The following is a 17,354-nucleotide window of genomic DNA, read 5'->3' as shown; positions in this document are numbered from 1 at the left end:
AAGTAAGTAATAGGAAAAAAAATGTGAGCATTTTTTTTAAAAAAGTTAAATAAAGTTAAAGAATAATTAACATACTTCATGGGGGCAAAAAAAAAAAACATGGAAAATATACTACATATGACTAAAAATTATATGACCAGATTGAGACTAAACATAGCAGACATATCAATAAAATATGCAAGTCACTTGTTATAAAAATATTTCCAATTTGATTTGCCAAAGAAAAAAAAAAGAAAAACAACTATTTGCTTCATACAAGAGAAAGAGTGGTTAAGAGAAAGGTAAAAGTAGAGATTACCAAAAATATACCAGGGGGATTGAAACAATAAAGATGTAGTTTAGTTATCATGTATCAGAAAAAGTATAATTCAAAATAGCTTTTTTAGTTCCAAAGGTACTTCTTTTGAGGCAAAAGTGATAATTCACAATTTAAATAAATATCCTTACACTAAATAATATAGCTTCCCTCTATTAGGCAAAAGAAAATTGAAGGACTTTCACTATAAGATTGCTTAAGTAGACAAAATACAATTAAAACACAGAAGACAAATAACAATAAGTCCAATCTTGTGAAAAAATATCAAATATTACATTTTCGTAATAGATAATATATCTTAAATGTGTAATTACTAATCATGGCAAGAAATATGAACTTTTATAAAAGTGTTGGAACAATCGAACAGTGTTTTGAAAAAAATAAAATCTAATTATTAAAACCATATATCTCACCATATATATGAATATATCTCAAATGTATCAGGTGCCTAAATGTAAAAAAACGAAATACTAAATGTTTTTAATGGTTCTTCTAGAGTCTTAACATATGACTGAAAATATTTTGTAACCCACTGAATAAAATAAGAATTCATGCAATTATACTGTTAAGAATAAAAATAGTAGACAAATACATACATACGTGGATAGATAGGAGAAGAGGAAAGGCTTTAACTTATAGCTATATTTCAATTAATAGGTGTAAAATAAATGATGGAATTACTAAATGGCCACTTGACTATCATAATAATAATGTTTTAGGCAATATCATTTTTAGATAATAATTGTTTCAGGCATTAATCATTCATACATTATGGGCAAAAGAGTGATAAACAGGAGAATGAGAAGATACTGTCACAATCTCTTATAAGATACTTCAAGGGAAAAATAGTAGCTTTACAATGGAGAAACTTGGCAAAAACCCACTTACCCTAAATTATAAAAGTTAACATCATTAGTAATAGGGCAAATCTTCATCATAAGTTTCTTGTTATGAATCATGTTACAAAACTGAACAGCTATTCTATGGAATTTCTTCCATGAAAGCATAAGCCAAATGCATAACCATGATGAATCACAAGATTATAGGACATTATGGGACAACATTATGGGTCATTCAATGCAATAATTGTCCTTTTCTCTTCAAAATATTAAAGTTCTAAAGACAATTTTTTTTTTTTTTTTTTTTTTTTGCCAAATTAGGGAGGCTAAAAAGACATAATAGCTAGTAAATAATGTGACTCATGATTGGGCTCTAGTAAATTTGCTTCTAGTGGTACGATTGATGAAAGTAGAATGTTTATAAATTACATAATTACATTAATTTTCTGATTTTGATAATTGCACTATGACTGCATAAGGAATGTGTAACTTACTCATTCCAGAGCATATATGGTGGTCGGGGAGAGGGGAAGAGAGAGGAGAGAGAGAAATGATGCTAAAATAAAGGTAATAAAATGCTAATAATTGTGAAATGTAGGTAAAGAATATATGGTGTTTTTGTATTCATTTTGCAACTCTTCTGTAAATAAAGTACTTGAAAATAAATTTTTTTAGAATTGCATTACTTTTTTTTTCACTCATTTGTTTCTATTTAATATTTTTGGAAGCAGAGTGTTGTAGAGGAATGAGATTAAAGTTTTAGGAAAAAAAAAAAAGACATGTAAAATTAAGGTAAAACTTAAAGCCCAAAATGGTTTTAAAAAGTACAACATTAGGTAAAATTAAAAAAAAAATTAATATGAGAAAAGAAAAATGTTAAGAATATTACAATATAAAGATCATCGTGGTTTTGGAGGGTAAGAGATAAGGTTTTCATTTACAATTCAAAGTAATAAACTAATGTTACTGTGAAAGCTGCAATTTAAACGTAGGCAAAAATCTAACTCCACATTTCCTGCCTTTTCCCCTATAAGATTATGTGACAAAAGATTCCAAAGTAATTCATAGATTCATATAAGAGATTCTTAAACTAAAATTGATGTCCATACTATTGCAGAAAGTGCACAAATTTGGGAGCCAGACAGATCTGTTTTTGAATCCTACTCTTCCAATTTCCAGCTTTTTGACAAATGTTAGTTTCCTTTTTATAAAAAAGAAAACTGGCTAATTTTGTTGCACTCTGTGAATTTTAAGATGAGTTTCAAGAACACAGAAGGAATTTAAATCTGTAGTTTTTAAGAGGTTAGCCTGTTTCATTCAGCCAGCTAAGTCTTTGCCAGAGCATAATCCATATTTATCTGCGTAAAAAAAGTTTTCCCCCAGAAATTCTACTTCAATGAATATGGAGGCAGATCCAAGAAGCTGCATGTTTAACAAGCACCCCCAGATGATTCAAATGTACATTACATTTTATGAATCACTGCTTCAGAGGGAGAAGCCCCAAGTTACTGCTTTCGGCTAAGTAAGCTTGCTCTGAAATATTAACGTTAAATGAGTCCTTTCTGGAACGTCAGTTTATACATATTTGACTAAGTGGAAAAATAGAGAAAAAGTATTCTTAGATTATTTCTTCTTAATATCTTTGAGTCAGGAGAAAGTAAGAGCTTCTTTTTTTTTTTTTAATCTATCAGTTATTAAAATGTAAATGTTTGCCACGGTGATTACCGCTTGTATTTTAAATCACAACAGTGAGACTAGAATTGTTCACAGATCAATTTGCAAATAGAAAGTAATCTGAGGTGGCCAGGAGTTGAGAGAAAAGGAAATAAAAAAATAGAGCAAACGAGTCATATTAATCAAGATACTTGAAGATACTTAAATTACACAAGGGATTATTTTTAACAGCTGTAGTTAGGGAAGTAGAGAATTAAATTGTGTGATATTTTATAAAAGATGGATGGATAGATGATAGATGATAGATACATGATGGATGTATAGATAGATAGATAGATAGATAGATAGATGATAGATAGATAGATAGATAGATACGTAGATAGATGATATAGATATAAATAGATATAGATATAGATGTAAATAGGTAGATAAATGGACAGATTCACCATTATATGACAAATATTTCTGGTGAAAAAGCAAAATGAAATAACATTCTTATTACTTACAAGAATATTTCTAGATTTAACCACTGCTCCCATTCTGAACTAATCAAGCATTATCAGGAAACTGTCTAAACTTATATATAAATTTCTTCACTTTTTCCTTTTTATGTTGGGAGCAACTATCCTTTGTGAAAGAATATTGCCTTGAAGGATTTAAAAAATAGATAAAACTATATCAGTTAACATGAGAATGCCAAAAATTTTACTAGCAACAACATATATATGACCAGATAAAATGCCGTACTTCATCAATTTAGTTTTCTAAATAATGTAATATTCTCTCTTTGAAAGTAGACAAAGTAATGTTTTGTGGAAAAGCAATTTAGTTACCTTCCATGACTACATATCAGAATACAATAGCATTTTTTTCAGATGCGACACTGGTAGTAAATCTAACCTCATAAATTTCAGTCTTTTTATTTTTTTAATATACTTTGTATAGAGACACTAATAATACACATTTTCTTAATATAGTTTATGTATTTATATATTGAATGCACCTACTTCAACTTTGCATGAAAAAATGTCCTAAAACATAAGAGAAGTTATCAGGCATTTATATATAGAGATAGATAGATAGATGATAGATAGATCGATAGATATTATATATATATATATATATATATATATATATATATATATACACACATATATATATAATTTTAGTTAAAGGGTCACTAATTTTTGTCTGTTGGATAGAGTAAGCAGAGACCTTTTAAATGACACAGACGACTATTTTATGAAAAATAAAAATAAAGTATCTCATTTGTGATTGATTTTGTTAGCAATTTTTGGAGCAATTGCATTTGTCTGCTAAAATTATTATATAATTATTAACAATTATTTCCTAATGATACAATTTTATTTTTGGTCTTAAACTGTAGTGGAGAAGGTCAAGAAACTCTCTCTGCTGTAGCTCATAATATACAGATTTGGATACAAAACCTGCCACAGTATATGTTCAAGAAACAAATTTAAAGCTTATATAAAGTAGAAAAAAATTAACCATTTTAATAGTAATTTAGAAAAAGAATTAATACAATAGTCACAGAGTTTATTTAAAAAGCTAAAATAACATCAACTCTTCTCAAGATATATCTAATCAAATATAAACATGACTTTGTGTAAAATACAGCTGTTCAAAACTATTGTTTTAGAGATAGTAAAACCTGCTTTCACTATTTATGCACTGGTAAGTAAATGGCCTTATTTCTCATTTTCTCCAACTTTGACTTTGTAGTCATGTCCTCATTACCATATTCAATTAATTAGTGCACAAAGGTAATATTCTAGTGCTCACAACTCATGGAGTTGCATTATTGACTCCAAATAAATAGGTCAGAATCTTAATGCAAGGTGAACATTCAGAGATCAGAGAAAATGAAGCAAAGAACTTCACACCTTTCTGAAAATACTAACACTAAATACTAATACTAAAAGGTTATTACTTGACCAAGAAGACCTTTTATAAATACAAAGAAATAGACAAAATAAAAAATAAATAAATCAATAAAAGAGTACGTTAAAGTTAAATGCAAAAAAAAGGATAGTTAACATTTAGTTTTATCTCACCTTGACCTGATCTGACTGAGTGGGATTCGAACAAAAGTGTTTCTTTAGAACTTGCCGTCTCTCATTCTGAGAGAAACCACAAGCATTATTTGGACTTTGTAAGTTTTATATTTATTACTTTTGTATACCAGAGGCAAAAAACATTTCAATACGTGGTATTTTTTTCTATGTTCAATTTTTTTCTTAATTCCTTGTTGAGTTTATGAAGAAGTGTTTCAAAGAGTGTTTTACATAGCTTTGTTGACAAAAAAATGTAAATACAAATATGACTTAAGATTTTTGAATCTTATATTCTGCTCTGCCTTACCAATAGAATCATTTTAGCATGCAAGTTGGAAATAAAGTCTGTCTTAAGGACAAATTTTAAAGCAATGCCATATATTTGATCTTTAAATATAGCCAAATTCCATTACCTGTAACACAGTACATATAATCCCTTTAACATCACAGCAGTAGTGTGATCAACAAGAACCTCAGTTTCAGTCATGCCTATTTTTCCCCTTTTCCTCTTATGATAAACTTTTCAATACCTTTCCTACACTGCTACTAACTTGAATGAACTACTTAATTTCGAATAAAATAATAGTAATATAGCTTCAGGTAATACAAGCACTACGAAATATCTGCTCATTGTATCCAATTACAGAATCTCTGGTAACCTCATGATATTTTCACTCAAAAATAGAAAACAAACTGAGAAGATTATGCAAATACTTCTCTTCCTTGTGTCTGCCGGGTTTTTGCTCTGTGTCTCAACTCCCCTTGCAATTTTCTTTTTTGGCTCCAGGTTCTATGTTATTACCAGTAGAACTTTCCTGCTTCCGAGGAAACAGAAATGATCTAAAAAAAAAATAAAGTAAAATAAATCCATGGAGAATTTACTGGTAAAATGGTCCAGAATGAAGCACTTAAGTTTGAGGTATTGATTATCAGGGAGAAAATTATGGAAATTATATGCATGTTCTAGAGTGCATCGATAACTATCTCTCTTAAGATTTTGCCTCCTTGCTACCTTATCCTCCCAAGACTTAATCTTAATCTTCGTTATATCCATATTATTCATATCATTTCCTTCATTTCTTCTGTCTTTTAAATTATATTTTCTAATTTTCTCTGATCATTTTGTCCATGTTGAATTTTAACAATCTTTGAAATTAGTACTTAAAACACTTTTAGTTTTCAGTTTTGTAAAAAGTTCACTTTTTAAAATCATATTACAATGAATGAATGAATGAATGAATGAATGCACTTAGTTCACATCACAGATAACATCTATTTAATAGGAGACAAATTCTCTTACCTTGACCAATTTGAGAAGATGTACTTTCTTATCATAAAGCAAATCATCTGCCTTAGGACAAAATATTGTGTTGCATTTTAATTAGTTACATCATGTATCAAAGGCTTTATGTAAAATTTCAATATTATTTATGTTTTGTTCCACATGTAGAAACTACATCTTATTAAAAACATGACATTGACCCAGTACCTAGAATACATTAGCTTCCATTCAAGTAGAAACTGTTGGGGTATTTCCTAGTTATTCTTTATTATCATAGCAAAATTGTTCAAGTGATCTACAGGTTTTTTAGATGATTATAACTTACTACGACTTTCATTTATATTCCCACATTGTATGAGATATAGGACTTTGACAATACATACATTTTCAGTTGATTTTAAATGACTCGGTGTGTTTTAATGTAAATAGAAATTTAACTTTTTAAGTAATCATATCTTAACAGATATTGATAGATTTACTCATGTAGATTTTAAGATAACAGAATTTCCATGCCTATTAGTTTTATGAAACAACATGAAATGATTAAGACTGTTTAGTAATGAATAATGAAACACATATTCCTCTAAAGAAAATTTTAAAATTTTTATACAATTTTTAGTTTTTACTGGAAACATCATCATTATCTGACAATTAGAGGAGTATATTATCCAGTGTTAAACATAGAAATAAAAACATTACTGATACATAAGAATATTATAACAACTCTGAGTGAATTTTACCTAAAATTCACTGTGAATACTTAAAAAACAAAATAAAATGTTTTTAAAAAAAGGCCAAAACAGTAGGAGAGTCTGTAAAATTGGCATGGTTAAGATACAGATTTAGGTATGATTCATCATTCAATTACTGTAAAAGTGCAATACTTTTCCAACTTGTTCTAAATATTTAACTTTACACAAAAACAGTTTATGGCATAAAAATAAATTTTCCTATATTCAAATTAGAGTAAAATAAAGCAGATTGAGTGTAGAATGATTCTTTGAACAGGGATGATTCTTGTCTAGACAATTTAAAACTGATAAAGCTGTGAATTATAAATAGATATTTAAATGCAAAAAATGTCAATGCATATTTTAATTGTTCAGTACTTTAAAGCTCAAAAGCATTTAAGAACCCCCAGCATGTGAGTATAAGAATTCCATCTTGTGTAGCAGGAATATCTACTTCCAAATACTTACTCCTGTGGACATGAAGAGAAATAAGGTGAGAAAGTGGAAAAGTTCTCTCATTGCTACTCTTTAATTTAAAATATTTGGAGAAAAGCTTAAAAAATTGTTACAATTTTTCTTTTTTTTTCTTGAATATCAGCTTGTGAAAGTGACATTGTGTTGTATGCAAGAACAGATCTTGTTTAAGAAATACTTTACTATGATGTTCCCTCAGGCTAAGTGATCTCTTTCTCTCTCTCCTGAAATGGTATGCATAAATAAAGCTTTCTGGCATATGCATCCAACTGAAACAAATTAATAACTGCCCTCTATTGCACAGTTAACATTGTTTTTGCAACATTCATTACTACATTGGTCCTTCAGTCATTTAGGACATCTCTCATATGTAAGGACTTGAAAAAATGGCCAAGGGTTTCTGCCAGAGATTCATTCCTTTGACAAAGTCAGTCGATTTTACATGAGAAAACTGTCAACTACTACAAAAACTTCAATAACGTGATTTGGCTAGAAGGCACACACACGCACAGCATTCAGAAAAGCTTATTCTTTAATGGTGATTAGCAAGTGAAAGTCCTAATAGGCTATTCTTTTATGATACATGTGTCATTTTTCTTACTATGCTCATTCTACACACACACACACACACATATATATATATATATATATATATATATATATTTTAATTCAATTCAATTCCTTTTTGGTCTCCCTTATTTATTTATTTTTTTTAAAGGAGAAATATAAAGTTCTTTTTTCTCTGGCAAAGAAAATTTTATATTTCTTCAATTTTAGTGAAATCACTAGGAAAAGAAAAAAAAATCTTCAAATCAAAGTATCCTTTGTAGAAAAATACGAAATTACAAATCAGTCTTCCAGACAGGTTAAATAAAATTCTCTTTTTGAAAAGTTCATCCTTCTTTTACATTGAGCAAAGTCATAAATTATATTATACCAGGGCCAGTCTTAGAAAAGAACCATGAAAGAAGTAGAGGTCACCATAGAAATTCCACAAATTTCAATGCCATCTTCTTTCTGATTCCTGTTTCCATACCACTTTCTCACTTTTCTCTTTCTTTTTCTCTCTTCTCAGTGCAAACATGTCCCTCAAACTGACTGAGATCTTTGTGTGTCACCGTTTTTGCTTGACAAGTATCTTAATTCCTACACCTCGGTTTTCTTTAATATGATAATGAGGGAATATGATTTGATGTTAGTTGAATTGAATCAAGATTTTTTCTAGAGGTTGATAGTTATATACTCAAAGTGACTTAAATGTTATGGATTTCAAGAAAGGCAAACTAAAATATACAGTAGTCAGCCTTTGTTGAGATATATGTTCAAAGACCCCCCAGTGGCTACCTGAAACCATAGATAATACTGAAGCCTATAAATACTATATATATATATATATACACACACACACATACTATATATACTATATAGTAATACTATATATATATACTATATATATATATAGTATATATAGTATATATATATATATATAGTATATATATATATATTTTATACATACACACCTCTTCATTTAAAGGAAATACTTTATACTTCTCTTTGGTATATCCAAATTGCCAGCATCACTACTATTGAAATTTGGAGCCATTATCAAGTAAAATAAAGGTTATTTGAACATAAACACTGCAATACCTCAACGGTATGAAAGCCAAGATGGCTATTCCGTGACTCACAGGTGGGGGTGTATAACGCACGGATCCGCAGGACAAAAGGATGATTCACGTCCTCAGCAGGTCAGAGCAGGATGGTGTGAAATTTCATCACACCACTCAGAAGAACTCACAATTTAAAACTTATGAATTGTCTATTTCTGGGAGTTTTCATTTAATATTTTTGGATTGTGGTTGATGGCAGATAACTGAAGCCACAGAAAGTAAAACTGCAGATAAGGAGGAACTACATATACCAATGTCGAACTATACCACACCTCCTGCCATTGCTTTTCTTAACTGCTCACAGCTGTGTTCAAAAAGGAAACAAGCGACCTATAATGTTAACTCCCAGACAGTATGGAGCAAATCCAGTTGAAGCAGAAAAAGCTTAAGTGTTTTTACCCCCTCCCTTCCATTCAATAGGTCTCATATATGTGTCCACATCTTAAAACCAGTTTAACATTTGAGAGGTTCCATTTGAACAGATAAAATTTTTGACAGAGAACCAGTAAAAGGATAAAAGGATGTACTGTGATGAAGAAAATGTGATGCAAAGAGGTCATTCAGGAGACTGTGGTAATGATCACAGCCCTATTCCAATCCACCATCTGTGCATGTGTGTGCTGCTTTCTCTCTCTCTCTCTCTCCCTCTCCCTCTCCCTCTCTCTTCCCCTTCACCCACCTCTAAGAGGATGTAAAAGATCTGTCATAATTGCATAATTTCATCGTTTTTCTTTCTTTCCTTCATTTAAGCTCCAGCAGCATGTGCTTACTTGCTACTTCCTAAATAATGCTATGAATTTTATGCCTTATGTGTGCTTACTAAATCACAGATGTTCAGAATAGGGTATCATTCTTGGAAGGAGAAGAAGAGGCGGGGTACTAGTAATATCAATGTTGATTTGTGTGTGTGCAGTGGCAGGGTGAGAAGTAGAGGGAGAGGGAAGATGTATTATGAACCAGGGAGAGAAGATATGAGGTAAAAGCAGATGGAAGAGTTGTTATATAAGAAAAAAAACAATGTTAGAAATCACTGTCAGGCTTATGATCCTAGTCCTGATCAGAACTAAATGAAACATTAGATACAATTTTTTGACTATTTATTGTTATTCATTCAATAAATATTCATCAAGCATATATTAAGTGAGGTATATTAGGCAACAAAACAGCAAAAAAAAATATTTCCCTTTTGAGTTTATATTCTAGATGGCAATCACCACCACCAACAAAAAAAATAATAACATCTTTATAGATGAACATTTTGAGGACTCTTCGAACTTGAAGTGACCATACATGTTTTAAATATAAGAATGGCCATTCTGGAAGCTGCGTAGCAGGTATAGTAGAGGATCATGAGGCTAAATTGGAAAACCATATAAAAGTGAATTATACTTTTCTAGTTGAGAGTCCATAGTAAGCTAACATATAGTTATGAGAGAATATGTTAATGATCTGAAAGACATTAGAATGTGCACTGAACATTTGATTTAATTCATTGGTAACTAATTGATAAGTCAAATTTCATCTCCTTTTAGAATCCCAAACAAGTCTGTCAAGACTTTCAGAAACTCAACATACACCTTAGAAGTGTGGCTTTGCATCTAGGCCACTCCTCCAGCATCTGTCCTGTCCCACTATCTGAGGATAATTCCAAATCCTAAATCTCCCTCTCCCTGAACTGCTTTGTGTGTGTGTTTTTTTTTTTAATGCTGAACTCTGTGCCTCAATGTCAAGTATAGATTGTGACAAAGTCTATTTTCAGTGTTCTTAACATCATAAATTTCTATCAGAAAAAAATCCTTAGAAGACTAAAGGTAAGAATTAAAGTTATAACTACCATAGGTATATTGTAACTGTAAGAATAATTTTATCTTATTAAATACCCATATTAATTTATTTGCTATTTAGATACATTTTGAGTTTGTTTTATGTTTTCTGTAAATTGCTATTCAATAGTCAACAGATATCATTGAGTGCATAATTGTGGCAGCTGCTGAGAGAAAAGAGTTAATGAAAACGAAGTCTCTGCTCTTGTTGACTTACATGCTAGTGAGAGAAATTGATAATAAACAAACATATAACATCATCATCAACAACAACCAAGCACATATTGTGTCAGTTCGTATAAGAGTTAAAACAGAAAGTAAAACAAGTTTAGAAAATAGAGATTGAAGGAGAGAGAATCTGACCAAGTATTTACAAAAAGCTTATCTGATAATGTTACGTTTAAGAGCAGACTTGAACGAATTGAGCCATGCAGTTATCTGGGAGGAGTGCATTCCAGAACAAAAGTTTGGTTTGCAATCTCTAGGAGCACACTATTAATTCAATACATTATTAATGCCTCTAGAAATGGTACATACTGGACAACATACCTGAATCTGGATGCATTCCCAACACTTTTGTTTCTCTTTTAGTTTGTAACAAACAAACAAACAAACAAACAAACAAAAACACACCAAAAAAATCCACCTAGGACACCATACAAATACAGAAATTTTCATTCACAATGTAAATTCATCAAAGACAAATACATTTTTATTGTTGCATATCAACTTTCAACCTCATAAAATTCTTGCAAAGTAAGTGTATTCCCATCTCTAAATACATTGTATGAAATGTAGAGAGTATATAAAGAAAATTAATAAAAAGAAGCATTAATAATGAAAGTATTGGGATACTCTTACCTGTCTTACAACTATAAGTGTGTGTGTACACACACAAACACACATAGCTAAAACATAAAAACATGTTTTAAGATATAAGAGGAATATAAAATACTACACAAATAATTATATTCTAAAAGCCTTTACATTATTCTTTGATTCTGGATCAATTATTTCTTTGGTTTACACGTAGTTCTTCATTACCAAGCTTAATTAACTGATGACTCAAAAAGTTAATTAACTTAATTTGTTACCTTATCAGATATGTAGATTGGTAATTCATAATGTAAGGATATAGGACAGAATAAAATTTATCATACTATAATTTTTATTGTTAATTCTCATTAATGTATATAAAATAGGAAACTAATATGATTTGTTTTATAATACCTGGTATCATGTTATTATACATAAAGCATTCATTTTTTTATTAAGTATCAGATTTAGAAATTCAACTATTTCATACAATTGACTTGAAATCACTAGTGTCAGTTGTATATTATTTTCGTAATTATATTTAGTTATATTGTTAGTAATTTATATGCCTTGATATTTATTCAGACTGTCATTTATTGTAAAAGCTGGAGTTTAAATGTGATTTACATTTACTTCAGAAAAAAAATTGGTAAAATGATTAACAATATGTGAATAAAAAGTCTCAGACAATGTTATACAAGAGGTTATTTTATCGGTAAACAATTCTAGCATCAAATGCTAATAGAATTAATCACTTGTAACATTGACTTAAAAAAATTCAAATACTAAATTTTTTTTTCAAAATGTCAATTTTGATCTGATATGATCTTAGGGAGAGTACAATTTCCTAAAATACATAAGATTTAATATAATTCTGACTCCAAATGCAATGGGACATCAGAAGTAGCTTTGGAGACAGGCGTAGGTTCAAATGGTGGGTTGAGTATTTTCTATGAGTATGAAAATTGAACAGGAATTTAATCTTTGACCTTATGATTCATATCTGTAAAATGGTGACTATTTTAATGATGTAATATGTAAATTATGTGTAACATTGGGTGTGTATATAGTAGATATTCTTTAAATATCAGTTTAATTTAACACTAATGTTTTTCACTATGATACCCAGGTCATCATCAGTTCTCTATGAACCAAATATAAATAAGATTCTTACTCAAGACTTCAGTCTATCCATAATGAAAATAATAGAAACAATAACAATTTGTGTGAACATAGGCTCAATTTTTTAAGCACTTCTTAAGCACCCTGGTAAATACTTTCAGTTGGGTTATGCAATACTGACAAAAACTCATAATATTTTAAGTTTAATTGAATACTTGTCAAAGAACATAAAGCCATGCAAGTGTGAATTAATAGAACCAGAGTCAAATTTAATTTTCTTTATGTGAAGCCTATAGGTCTGATGAAATACTCAATTTAGTCACATTTTTTTTACTACATGTTTATGATACAAATTTTTTAAGTTAAAAGAAAAGCATGATTAAGATTTTAAATGAAACATTGGAAATAATTACATACTTTCAAATAGAAAAGGAAGTATAAATTATGCAAAGAAATAACTTTTGTTCATTGAGAGCTGGTGATAAAATTCAAGTTTTCTCCTCTAAACCACAGGCTTTATCTGGCTGTCTTTAATTTAGGAAAAAATTCTGTCAAAATTAGCCAAGCTGTTCTAACAGACTTGACATCATTCTGACAAACAAAGCACAGTACACTCAGAGGCATTAGGGAGCAAGACTTCCCAAAGATCATGTGTACTTTGGCCATCTGTGTATTTTAAGTTTTGGGGAACATTAAATCTCTCAAAAATGAATATTTTGCACAGACTTTTATGTGCTTCAATGTTTCTGATAGAGTTGAATATTATTTTATGAAACTAATTTTTTCTAAAATATTTTTCTAAAATCAGTTTTAGAATACAGAATCTTATTTTTCCACCCATTTTGTTGTATAACTTGATATGCGTTTCACTTGATATATACCTAAAATATTTTTACAAAAGCAATTTCTATATATAGGGTCTTATTTTCTCACTATGTTTTTCTATCACTTGATATGTGTTACAAATTAAAAATAAACAAATACAGACATTTTAAAAACGTAATTTTTGAATATATTTTGGATATCAAAATCATCTTCATAAAAGAATTTGCAAATAAAATGTAAGTAATAGGAAAGTATTGGACTTTTGTATCAATGGTAATTTAATATTCTAAAGTATTTCTTTAGAATTATGAGAGAATTCAAAATAATGAAACAGCCTTAAATTTGCATATATTAGAAGCTTTTCCTTCCATAAGATGTTATAGCAAAATACATACCTAAATCTAATACTAACAAACACTAATTAGGTTCTAGTCACTGCTTTAAATTGATTACATCTTTTACTATCTATAATAGAATTTTAGGTTCCTTCCTCAACTTTTTAACAACAAAAAAAATACTTTCAAAGAATTGCACTAAAATTAATAGTCAGAAAGATTAACTAACTTGTCCATGGTTATGTTGTTGATAACATTGTAAAATCACCTCAAAACTAATCTACTTGAATCCCAAACTTACAGTGTTTACTTTTTGCTAATGACTCAATATAATTCTCGGAGTCTGCTACACTCTGATTCCTATAAAATAATAGAAGCTCTTGGCTTTTAGAAATAAAAAAAAAATAAAAAAATAAAAAATTCAGAGTTGAGTAAGAAAAGTAAAAAACTTATAAGAAAACTTAAAAGATAGGAAATAGGGAAATCTTTAATATACAGTTCAACTAAATAAAAATAAACTTCATTTGTGCAGATTTTGTCAGCAGAATGATAGGAGATTTTAAAATACTACTTATGAAGATCTAGCCTGTTTAGATATTTATTTAAAATGTTGTCTTTCACGGATTTTTAGCACAGATTCTTATAAACTTGCATAAAGAATTTGAAAGAAATATTATACTTATGTATCTGTGTACTAACCCAAGTACATGCATCTCAGAAGCACTTTTTCATTGTATACATATTCAATAATTAGGAGATTTTTTATATAAAAATTCAGTTCTCACTAATAAACTAGTGTGACACTCTATTTGAGAATAAAGAAATGGTATCTGTCCTGCCTTAAATCATCTTTTCTCCAAGTTCTGAGCTAGAAAATGTAGTTTAATTTTAGTAAAATAAAAACAAAAACAAAAATGAAATATTTTTAAAAAGTTGAAACACTTCTGTCTTTCCTAGGAATTGATAAAGATGAGCTTCTAAATAGAGAAAAGGTTGATTCACCACACATGTCATGTGCTGTTTGTAGACAAAAAAAGGGATTCTATGGAAATTAACCTCACAGGGTGATCTGATTGTAAATTTCTAACTTGGCAGGTCATGGTGGGTAGTCACACCCCAGGTATAAAAATTTTATAGTTAAAGGTTTATCTTTTCCTTAGACAAGCCCTGTCCATTATTTCTGTGCATCTAGGTTAACACACCTTTGAAATAACCACCCTCAAGAGAGCACATAACCTTGTAAACTATCCTGTAATCCAATCCCTGCCTTTCTGCCTCCTGTATGTAATCTTCCTTAGTTCCCTCCTTAATTTCAAATTCGTAAAAGAAGCTGCAAAACTGTTATTACCTGGAGTATTTAAGATCTTGTTCCCTGCCATGTATCATTAGTTTGGCTCAAATAAACTTTTATAAAAATTCTCTATATGTTTGGACATCTCTTATGTCAGCATGTTCATAATGTCAGCATTTGAGCTACCTACAAAATTAAGTTTATTTTATATTTAGAAACCTAAGACTAAAAATATAATACATGGTTTGCGAAGATTTTAACATTTATAGGAATGCTGAAATGATATAACACGATAACTCTTTTATTAATACCTGTCCATTACCTTTTCTCCCCATACTAGATATATACCAGACTTGAGGATTCAATAAAGAACAAAACAATTTCTATGTCCTCACCTTATTTATATTTTATAAAATTTTATTGTAAGGGAAATACAATTTCAGATAATACATTCACACTTTTTTGATTTATCAACATGTTATGGAGCAAATCAGATATAAGGTAAAGTAGAGACATGATTTAAATATTTAGAAAAATTATAAAGTATCCTGGTCATGTGCAAAGTTGTGAAAAGAGAAAAAGGCCATCCTGTTATTAAGAGTGAGGAATTGGTAAAAAAAAAAAAAAGAGCCTCAATTTATTTTCTAATATTTATAGCATGATTCTTTAACTTACCTCTCTTGTGGCACATTAAATTAACTTAAACAAATAATCATTCATAGGATACTACTTTGAAACTGTATATACAATATCGAATATATACAAAATATATACAAAACTAAACATACATCCTGGGATGATAGTAAAACATACAGGGAGAGATCTCTACTAGAACTTGTGAAAAGGAAATTATAAAAGATATGGACAGCAAGAGTTAACAATGCAAAAATATTTGAGTTATATATTGAAATCAATATACAGTTATGAATTTATATTTATTGTGATATAAGCAGTTTTAATGATGTCGCAAAATTATTGTTATTTAAATATTTATACCTAATGTTTAAGATTATTTTCTTATTTTATTTGATAATTATTTAAGAACTTCATATTAGAGAGTGCATTACATACATGGTAAATTAAATCCAAGCAGATTTTTCCAATTAAACTCTAGGCAACTTTTTCAAGGATGGTTTTCCAACTTCAAAATCTAAATGAAAGCTGGAGAAGAAAATTTATTAAGAAGTAGAATCTAAAAGGCCAAAACTTATTTAAAGAAATAAAACAGTGAGTATTGTTATTAAGAATAACTATTGGCTTAGTTTTATAATTTGTGATGACTTGCAGTTATCCAACATTTATTTGACTGGTTCTCCTTTTGCAACACTGTGAACAGGTGCTATGATTTCAATCAGTGCTGCTATAGCAAAGAAGAAAGCATAGAGCGTTAGATATGAAAATAGAACACTGTATCTGCAGTAAAAAATATTGAGTTGCATATATATTACCTATGTGAATTTTGGCAAAGCACTTAATTTTTTAAAAAATTATTTTTAATGTTTTTAATTGGAATGAGATGCCTCATAGTATTATTCATTGGTACCAAATGAATCAATGTAATAATTTAAAATGCATTATTTGCTAAAAATGTTACTTTATTATCATTTCATTTAAGTGAGGTTACTTAACAAAGAAAATTGATAACCTTATAAATCAAATTACTGCTTAACACGTGATTTAACCTGAACAACTAACTATATATAAGTCAGGTACTGTAAATATAATTCATTACTTGATTTTAAACATTTCAAAGTTCAAATTTATGTCTCAATAAATATTAAGCACCTTGAGGGTAATTACCACATTTTATGCTGGTCTCAAAATTCTAGAAATGCTATTCATATTATTTGTGCTAAGTAAACATAGAGAAAAATATGTAAATTAAAATTTGTTTCCAAAAGAAAATTATAAATATATAATAGTAAGTTAATATTAATTTTACATTAAAAAGGGCATGTGGATTCCTAGAGGATTTTAGTAAACATTCAGATATATACATAAAAATAAAAATAACCATTCAAAAAATTATTTGTATCTCAATTTTCCACTTGAAGCACAAGTATTATTTCAGGCTAACTTAT

Source organism: Pteropus medius, unplaced genomic scaffold (genome assembly GCF_902729225.1).
Source record: "Pteropus medius unplaced genomic scaffold, Ma_sr-lr_union100, whole genome shotgun sequence".
Taxonomy (NCBI): domain Eukaryota; kingdom Metazoa; phylum Chordata; class Mammalia; order Chiroptera; family Pteropodidae; genus Pteropus; species Pteropus medius.
This window is presented reverse-complemented; position numbering follows the sequence as displayed.